Below are 11,172 nucleotides of genomic sequence, written 5' to 3' on the forward strand. Positions count from 1 at the left end.
GGATATCTATGAGATTAATTTTCGGACCAGGTATGGGAATTATGAGTTTGTTGTAGCTCCTCTTGGTTTGACTAATTCTCCAACTACTTTTATGTGCTTGATGAATAGTGTTTTGTGCTCTTACCCAAATAAGTTTATGATTTTATTTTTTGATGATATATTGTTATATTCTAAGAATGAGGAAGAACATTTTGAAAACTTAGCAATAGTTTTAAGACTACTAAGAGATAATTAATTCTATCCAAAGCTTCACAAATGCAGTTTCTTTCAGACAAAGGTACATTATTTGGGACATGTTATCTCCAAGAAAAGCATAGTAGTGGATCCAAAAAAGATAAGAGATATCATGGAATAGGAATCTCCTAGGAATGTTGATGAGGTCTGATCATTCATGGGATTAGTTGGTTATTACACGAGGTCCTATCCTATTGCATCATTGTAGAGGGAAGGAAAGAAATTTCAATGGAAAAAGGAATGTGCAACAAGTTTTGAACAATTGAAGCAATTGTTGACAAATGCTCCAGTTCTAATGACTGAAGATATAGATAAAGAGTTTATGGTGTACACATATGCTTGCATGAGAGGACTCGATGGGGTTCTGATGCAAGAAGGATACGTAGTATGTTATAAGTTAAGGAAACTAAATGAGCATGAGAAAAACTATATGACACATGATCTTGAGATCACAATAATTATTCATGCATTGAAGATGTGGAGGCACTATCTTCATGGAAAGAGGTTCATCTTGATGAGTGATCATAATGGATTCAGATACTTATTTGACCAACTATATTTGAATGCTAGGAAAGGTAGGTTGTTGTCTATGATCAACGAATTTGACTTTGTTATCAGATATATTATGGGTAAAGGGAACAAGGTTGCTGATTCTCTTAGCAAGAGAGTACATGTAAATCACATAGTAGCTATGAGTTCATATGGGACAGATTTATAGCAACAGATATTTCAGATAAGATAATAGGATAAAAGGTACCAACAACTTAGGAACATGTTACAACAATAGGGTACAAGTGAGCAAGATGTGGACTATCATCTCACGACAGATGGTTTGGTGAGATTTATGGAAAACATCTATGTGCTAGATAATAATGAGTTCAAGAAGATTATATTGAGATAATTTCATGTCAAATTGTATTCAGGTTACCTTGGATATCAGAAAACATTAACAGTTGTGAAGAAGTTTTACAACTAGTCAAATTTGAAGAAAGGGGTGGTAGAGTTTGTCACAAAATATTTAGATTTTCAATGGGTAAAATCAGAGCGTAAGAATCTAGGTGGATTACTACAACCGATTCTGATTTCAATGTGGAAGTTGGAGGTCATTTTGATGGACTTCATTACAAGTTTGTTGAGGACCTCTCGACAACATGATCCTATTATGGTTGTGGTTGATAGGTTGAAAAAGGAACCCTACTTTATTCCAGTCAAGTCTATGAATTCAACTAGTGAGGTAGCACAAGTCTTCAAAAAATATAAAGTGAGGTTGCACGGTGTTCCAAAGAAGATTGTGTTAGATAGGGATGCCGAGTTCACTTTTAGGATTTGGAAAGAGTTATTTGCAGGTTTGGGTACAAAGTTGGCCTTTAGGAAATCTTATCATTCATAGAAAGATGGATAGATAGAGAGGGTCAACAGGATTTTGGAGGACATGTTGAGGATGTACGTCATGCATTAACAGTGAAAGCAGTAAGAGTATCTTCCACTAGCGGAGTTTGCATATAACAATGGGTAAAGGGAATATTTGAAGATAAGTATGTTTGAGGTGCTTTATGGGAAAAGTTGCAATACTCCTATCAGTTGGAGTGATCCAGTGAACAATGTATTGATTGGAATAGAGATGTTGGCAGAGATGGAACATGAAATGCAGGTTATCAAGAAGAATCTAAAGGAATCAGAGGATAGGCATCAGAGCTATGCATATCAACACAGGGTGTTTAAGGTGTTTTGGGTTGGGGAAAAATGTACTTCCGCAACTAGCAAAAGAAGAGCTCCTTGAGGAGTGGATCATGTCCCAAGTTGTCACCTTGGTATTGTGGACCTTTTAAGATTCTTGAGAGGATTGGACCAGTAGCCTATTGACTTGGACTGCCTCTAACAAATAAAGTCCATGTATCATTGCATAAAAGATATGTGAAAGATGTTGATCATGTTATTTATTAATCTATATTGCAGGTGGATCCAGAAGGAGAATTCCAGCTAGAACCTCTTTGAATTTTTCATTAAATGATGTTGATGCTATGTAATTGAGAAATCAAGCAACCTAAGGCATAGTAGAAGCACTTTGGGCCTGATGAAGCTACATGGGACATGGTTCCGCAAATGAAAGCTATGTATCCTTATCTATTAATTGGTTGAGTGGATGTCTTTTGGTATATGTTTTGATGTTGTCTTTGGTTATTTCTATATATGCATATGTATGTAAATACCACATAGAGTTGTGTTATAAACCTTCGATAAGTGGTATGGTGTTGATGATATGTTGGTTATGTTTTAACATATGGATATGATGTAAATATTGTATCGATCTATGTTATAAAGATCCATAAGCAGCATGTGTTTGAAGGTTTATAAGTGTCATTTAACACCGAGGATGGTGTTCCCCCAAGGGGGAGGGTTCTGTAATAGCTCTAGTTAAAAATTCATGTAATAAAGTTAATAAAGGGAAAATAAGACCAAGGTCATGGGACACATATTCCAAGCTAAATGTTGGGAAAAGACATAGTGATGGGGAGCACATGTGATTAATAAATGTCTATGTAAATTGGAAAAATAAGTGAAGGAAAAGAGGAATTAATTAAGATTTTATTTATGAAAATAATGGAAAATAGGAGAAAAGGAAGGTGAAAGGTCACATAATTGCATGTGAGGAAAATTGAAGGGAAAATAGAGGAAAATGAATAAAATAAAGGAATAGATAATAAAAAGGATTCCGAGGATTAGTTCACATCTTTTGTCATTTTAGGCTTTTGTTAGTTCAATATTTTACACTCTCATTCTATTATCTCTCTCTGTCACACTCTTGCACACTTAGAGTTTCTTTGAGCACTCTTAGAGGATTGTGGCATACTTTGGATTTGGAGAAAGAAGGAAAAGGAAAAGTTGGAAAGTGTAAGATGATAGCGGGATAAGAAGCTACAACAAGTTTTCTTTGTAGGTATTGTTGTCGCGCAGATGACACGACAACGCTCAGACCGGGGGCTGTCACTCTGATCCTCGATCCATCCGTTTAACCCTGTCTCCCGCGGCTAAGGGGGGGTAGTCCCTGTGAGATACAGTTGGTCTCATCATCTCACAGGGACTACCCCCCTTAGCCGTGGGAGACAGGCTTAAACGGAGGGATCAGGGATTAGAGTGACAGCCCCCGGTCTGAGCGTTGTCGTGCCCATCCACGCAACAACAGGTACCAAGTTGCATGTATGATTTTCTTTATAGTTTTGGCATGCATGACATATGCATGCGGTTATTTGGTTATAAGACATCATTGGCATGAAGGATTTCCTGGATTGACAGTGTTTTTACCTAGCCTTCCCATTTCCTAGATAGTCATGGTGTTGTGGGTTTTTCTTTTTTATTTTGTGATTGTTGCTCATGTTCCTTATGGCTATGGGTTGAGTTATTAGTTCCTGGAGCCTTGGTTAGAAAAACGCTCTAGAAGCCGTATAAAAACTTGGGTTGAATTACTAGTCCTAGAAGGCTTTGTTGGAAAAATGCTCTAGAGCCCTTGGTGGGTTGAGTTACTAGTCCTTAAGCCTTGGGTGGAAAAATAATTTAGGGCCCTGAGATAGCTTTTGGTTGAGTTACTAGTCATGGAGTCGGGTTGGAAACAACACTTTCGGGCGCTCGACAGCTTGGGTAGAAATTGATCTGTTGATTGTGTTGGAAATAATACTGAGAGGCGGGGGGGGGTGAATCAGTATTAGCAAATCAATAATCTTTTCATTTCCATTAACAGATTCATATAAGCTACTTCAATTAAGGGAACCCGCGTGTACACGCAACTGTGTCTAATGCAACTAGCGTATATCTAGTAAACTTATGATTCAGTTAATCCATTAAATGTTGACCTTTAATTAGTGCATCACAACTTCATTGACCATATGAACAGTAGATAGGTGCAGTAAAACATAACAGATCATCACACACAAGAAGCACACATGAACACCATGATGTAAGGTGGAAACCCAATGTGGGTGAAAACCACCTGATACAATTCGTTTCTATCTTCTTTTAATAAGAAACTTCTTTTTTACAATATTTCTGTACTAGAGCAGTCTTATGCCAGTACGCAAGCTTCTACCTATAGGAGGCTACAACCTCCTTTCATTCTCCATCTTCTCCTGGAAGGGAGCTACAACCCCCTTAGCTCTTGTACTAGCTAATCCATTTACTGGCATGTAGGTGCTGACCTACAGAAGGCTACAACCTTCTCACATTCTCCAACTTCTTCTGGAAGGGAGAAACAACCCCCTTAGCTCTTGTACTAGTTGATGTACTAGTACGTAGGTGTTGTCCTACAGAAGGCTACAACCTTTCTCTTTCTTCCTCCAGGTACCATGTTTCATAAATTTTCAGATTGGATACTCTTGAAGCATAACACCATAATTTGAAGGCCACGTTTCATCCAATTTTCATACTGGACCCATCAATATCATTGAAACACAAAATCAATCACCACCTGCATCATCAATCTTTGAATCACCCAATACTGAATCATTGAAACCTTGTCAACAAAATGCAGTCACCAATACACAGAGTAGAACACAGAACTCTGCAAAAATATTCAGAACCAACTGTATCATCTGAAATCATGCATCAGAGTGCATATGCTACTTGGAAGAGCCGAACCAGCGTGTATACGCAACTTCACCAAAGTGAACCAGCGTATATGTCATCAATTAATTTCTTATAACTTCGTTGCACTTCCTGACTTCAGACATACCCAGATCATTACATATACAAGGATAATATGTATGTTAGCAACCAGATCTAGTCCATCAGATCACATAAAGATGAGTCATTATGATCCTGATCCATTATAGATCTCATCCATCAACACTGAAGCAAATCTCAATCAATCAATCTAAACATTGTTACCAGAATGCAGTCACCATAACATAAAGCAACACCCAGAACTCTGCATCAACAACCAGAACCAATTGTAATTTCAAACATCATAGTTCACAAGGTATACGCTACTTAGATGTGTCGAACCTACATGTATACGCGCTTTCACCGAAGGGAACCCACGTACAGATCTGAAAATAATTACTTATACCTTCACTACAGTTTTCAACTTTAGATATACCCAGAACATAAGATATAAAGGATAAGACATGCATCAGTATTCAGATCTGAACTATTCACGATCATACCATATAATGATAATGCATTTTAGTCTTCATGATCCCGGTCCATCAACCTTCATCTACCGCATAGGTGCTTCCTTGATTCAGGTCAAGCAAAGCATCACAAACCCATAACCAGCAAGCTAGATCTCACACTTCATCAGATATTCATCACTTGCACACTTGCACCCTGGCCTAATGATCTTCTTCTCCTTATATAGGTTTAGGCCTCTCTCAATACCATGGTCCAAAACCATGTAGGACCAATACCTTGGACCCAATACCTGGGGTCAATACCTCAGACCAAATACCATGGACCAAATACCACGGACCCAAAACTTAGTTTTCCAACATGTACACGCCTTTCCTTGCATGAAAGTGCATGTGTACGGTAAATGCGCCTTTGTATATAGTGAACCTGTGTGTATACACTACTTGATATATAGCAAACTTGCATATATACGCGACTTGGTATATAGTGAACCTACGTGTGTACACGACTTGGTATATAGTGAACCTGCGTATGTATGTGACTTGGTATATAGTGAACCTGCGTATATACTTCTCTTCCTTCATTCTTTGTATTCTGATAATCAATTCTTTGCTATTGACCTACTACACTATGATTTGTCATCTGTGTGAGTTGCCATCAAGGACAACACTTGTATCATAATGCCAACAATCTCCCCCTTTGGACTTGATGGCAAAGTTAACTTGCCATACTAAGAACTGTCATCTTAATGAGTTGTCATTGTACATTACATCTGAACTGATTCCTTTGAGCTGTCATGTATTCTATCACATCTGATATCTCTTCTGTAGATTCATCTAGTTATATATAAGTGAGTTGTTTTGCTACAAGTGGGTTGCCATCAAGTACAACACATTCATCATAATGCCAACAAATTGTTAGTGATGTCCAACCATGAGGTTGGATCACTGGTTGAGGGTTGAGGTGGTTTTCCATCTAGAATCCATGGTTTGGTTTTGGTTGGTTATTTCCATGAGATCCCACATTCATGTCTGGAATATGGCACTGGGGTGATTGATTGAAAGGAGATTTGATTGAGCCTAATCTATGGTCATGTGGTACATGGAAGTCCCTGACTTGGTTGGATTTGTGTATCTTAATATGAGCTCCTTTGCCCTTTTAATTAATGAGTATTTATAGTTGTTATTATGTGGCTTTTATGGATGTTCTATCATTATTATTATGCTAGTTATATGTTTCTTGTAAGCATGGTTTTATGATAGATTTCAAGTATGGATCTTAACATATTTTTAGTAGTAAATGAATGGTTATTGAATGCATGACCTATTAGATGTTTTTGCAACTATTATGAGAGCGTATTGGTCCTTCTTTTTTATTCTATAATAAGTATGTGAGCCTATGTTCATATGTGTATTTATGATATGTACATTACATGTTCATGATGTATTTGAGGAAATGTATGTCATGGTTGGGATGGGTCAGGTTAAGTCATTGTTCAAATTTTACATTAGAGGCCTTGTCCTTTTGTTATTTATCATTTCTAAGAGTTTCATTAATTTCTCGATAGATGCCTGAGTCCTAGCCTTGAAAAAGTGGCTCAAGTTTTGGAGTCTCTGGCAAAAAACTAAGTAAATTAGTCTATAGAGGATGGGATACATTCTTAATGGAGCAATCAAATGGTGTCATTCATTGGCTTACCTTTCCATGGGAGTGACTAATAGCCCAGGTCAGTCAAAAAGAAATTTAAATCAGGGGTCAAACACCTAGAGTGGTTGGTTAGCTCTTGGGGGTCCTATACCTCTTGAGGAATGTTAGTTTCATTTTGGTTCATCGATTTTAGTTCCTTAACTTTACCTAGGAGCTTGAGTCATATCATAGTAACTCTTCATCACATATTTACCCCAGTAGGACGCTAATCTTGGGTAAGTGTGGGAGGATGGTGTTACAAAAGAACAGATGTTATGGATTTGTTCCGTTGGAAAGGAAATGTGTTTTTCGACGCAAGATTTAATTAGCTTCCTTTGGATGGAAAAATATACTTCACATGTCAGAAGAACAATCTATCATGTTATTTTTTGTTGGAGAGAACAAATAGTTGCATGCAACGAATTATAACTAATATGTTAGATTTGTTTAAAATAAAGTTTGCAATTTCATGTATAATAGCCATTTTGAATAGCTCTCATGTCAAAATATGTTTTTGTAAAAGAAAAAGCTTTCAGATGCATAAGAATAAAATCTATTGAGTTAATTCCTTTGGAAAATAAAACATAATAGTATGCACAAAGAAACTTGCTTGTTGGACAAGATTTCTTAAAAGATAGTTATGCATTTTCATGGACAAGAACAACATCTAGTAAGTTAGGTTTCCTTGGGAAAGAGTATGAAATGACACAAAAAATTGTGTTAGCTCCCTTTCAAGAAAATATTATGTATCTGCATGCAAGAATAACAAGTATTGTGAAAGTTTATGTATTCGTGTGAGAAACCATAGCTAATGTGCTAGATTTCCTTTAAAGTAATCTAGTCAGTTGTAGTGGATTTTCCTTTGGAAAAGAATGTGTAATTATGCGAAGGGAGTAATAGTTAATTTATTTATACACATGCTTGATAGTGATATGCTTGTTACAAATGCATGTGCAATGATTTATAGAATGAATTTCATGACATTTTGTCTATGTTTTATGTAGGGACATAAATATATGTTGACGTGTCACTAATAAATTTTGATTATTGGTTGATTAATATTTTATCTAATAATGATATCAAAGTGTGCTAACAATAGCAATGGCAGGAAATAATAGTGACATGTGCAAAGGATAGTTCATGTTTAATATTATGGTCGGTAAGATTTGTTGATCCATGCAGGTTGAGGAATGTCAATTGTAGGATGATCCACTGATGGGAACAATAAGACCACGTAGACATAGAGATTGATGATTCATTGTGTTATCACTCAAAATTTTTCCTTGGCTATGGAAGGAAACTCATTGAGGAAATCTTCAAGCTGCTTTTGGATTGAAAAATGGCCCTTCAATTTGGAGAGGGATGTCCCTTTAACTCTAGTACTTAAGATAAATCTATTAGGAGGTCACTAATATGCTCATTGGCCATATTTAGTTTGTAACAAATGACTTGGGTTTGGAAAGAAAAGAAAGGTACCATTAGGCATGGAGTTGTTGACAGAAATAAATACTTTCTAATCACAAATTACATGAACAACTATAATATAAGGCAAGATAGCTTATGATTTATTTGGTAGGTTATCATCAAGATATGGTAGAAGACTATAGAAAATAAACATAAAAAGAAAAGAACTATTATTTTTGGGAATGATATTTAGGATAAAAAACACATAATTATTTCGAATAACATGAAATTGAGCATTCAATACAAATTCTAATTCATATAGCTTTATTCAAATACTAAATACTAATGTTCAAAGGTTTGGCTTATGAGAAGGTAAAAATAGTAGAAAAGAAACAAAAAATCATTCACATGTGAATCTCTGAAACTACACATATAATATCTAACAACCCTGGTGAAAATTTAATGTAATAAAAGTTAACAAAGGAAAAAATAATAACCACAGTTGATGAGACACTTATTTCAAGCTGAATATTGGGGAAGAAATCCTAGTGCGGGTGTTCATTTGCTTATTAATGCTAAGGAAACTGGCAAAGGAAATGGCTAAGGCTTTGGAAAGGCATGAGGCATTTATTGGCATTTTATTTATGAAAATAATGGAAATTAGGAGAAAAGGGAGGTGGAAGGTCACATGTTGTATGTGAAGAGTAAAATGAAGGAAAATATGGAAAATGAAGAAAATTGAGGTCTCTTCATAAAAATACTTCTGAGAATAATTTGGTAACCTTTTGTCAGTTCAATTTCGAAGCTCTCTCATTATTCTCTTTATCATATTCTTAAATACTTAGAGTTTTCATGGAGCACTCTTGGAGGGTGTGGCATATGGAGATTTTTGGATGAAGAAGGAAAAGGAAGAGCAGGGAAGCACAACAAGACATCGGGATCAACAACTACAATGTGATTTGCTTGGAGGTACCGGGTTGCATGTGTGTTTTCCTCACTAGTTTTGGCATGCATGGCTTATGCATGTGGATTATTGGTCATGATCTGTCACTGGTGGTGGGCTCCAGTATTGTAGCAATAATGCTACAACTCCTGGAGCTTCCTTCTCTAATTTTATCAACCTGGTAGTTCGTAACAAACTTGGAAGCGACGGTGCTGTATGCACAAGTACTAGCTCTTGTCGCAGCTGTCACTTGGTCAGCTGGCACAAGTCCTCTAGGGCTCAAGCCAACTTCTATATGTTCTCAGAAGAAGCTTTCTAAATGATGAACGAAGGCTATCTCAAAGGAAATTAACCTACTTTGCAAGAATGAACTGAAAGCCAACCAAACATGGAAACCCTAGTAAACCCTAATCTGACTAGTTTAATCTCTATGATGCAATGGTGGGAGTGAAAACTTCTAGAAATGATGCCATTACTTCTAGTGAGATGAGATGCATGAATTTAAACTACTTTCATTGAAGAGAACACATTTTTGTATTTTTTCTCAAGTGGGTGGAGTTATTGTGATTGTGCTTCTTACTAGGTCTTGACTGTGCAGGGGTAGTTCGAAGGGAAGGAAGGCTTGGGAAAGGTCAGGATGACTCTAAGAGGTTCCAGGGGATCCCTCACATCAGTCCACAGGAGTCCACAACGTTCAGGTGCTTGGCAACCGTGTTTGCAGGCTTCTACAGGATGTCTGCAGGGGATCCTACAGGAAACTCGGGATTTCTACAGGATGTCTGCTAACTTCTACAGGATGTTCTACAGTCGGAGTTTTGGGTGATGGAGGAGTGAAGGAGCTGTATGGATGGATGGGTGAGATGAAAGAGGAGCTTGAGATGGCCTATGGACAGAGAGATGAGGTGGAGAGAGAGTGGATAGAGCTGGTTGGTCGATAGAAGGGTAGAGGCAATGGAAGGTCAAAAAGATTGAGCAACGTGGACAGTAGAAGGGTTGGAAGGAAAATGAGCTGAACAGAGGATGAGTAGGTGGCTTAGGCACAGTTCAGAAGGATAAGAACACAATGAAGTGGTGTTGCGCAGTGTAAATGAAACAAATCACCCTTATCTTGCATGTAAACGAAAGTTCACCAACCTATTCTAACTGTTTTATTAGGAATCAAAGAACAACAATGTAAGTTGAAAGGAATTCATGCATGATGCTGAACCAAAGAGTCATTACTCAAGATAAAATCGCATGGACAATTCTTCAATCGAAAACATTACAACAATAGTTGCATGCATATGTTAAAACAGTGTTTTTTTGGCAATTTGCACGGTCTACACTTCCGGTCCCCAAACAGAGGTGAAAGTGAGCATGCATTCAACCTTTTTGGACTCAATGTAACTTCAATCTCCCTAAGCTAATTCTGAACTACTGAAACAACTGCATTCATGAAACTAACCTACATAACAAAACCGAAACAATCAACTCAGCAAACTGTATTTTCAAGTGCATGTAAAGGAAAGAAATGCAATGATAAAGAAAGACAAGTAACAATACAAAGGAAAGGAGGTCTATTGCTCTCAGGTCGGGCCCTAACCTGAGAGCTATAGCTCCCCTAAGAACTCAGAATCGGATCCAAATCTGCCTGCCTTTTATTAAATAATCATGAGTCTAACAACATGCCAAAATTGGCTTACAAAGAGCAAAAACAGAGCTACAGCTCGTAATCCAAAATCTACAACAAAAGTTCAAGAGTCTCCACGAAGGCTACAACCTTAATATTTATACATGATGAGGGC

Source organism: Pinus tabuliformis, chromosome 8 (assembly GCF_031772625.1).
Source record: "Pinus tabuliformis cultivar Carrire ecotype Pingquan chromosome 8, CPIR1, whole genome shotgun sequence".
Classification (NCBI taxonomy): Eukaryota; Viridiplantae; Streptophyta; class Pinopsida; order Pinales; family Pinaceae; genus Pinus; species Pinus tabuliformis.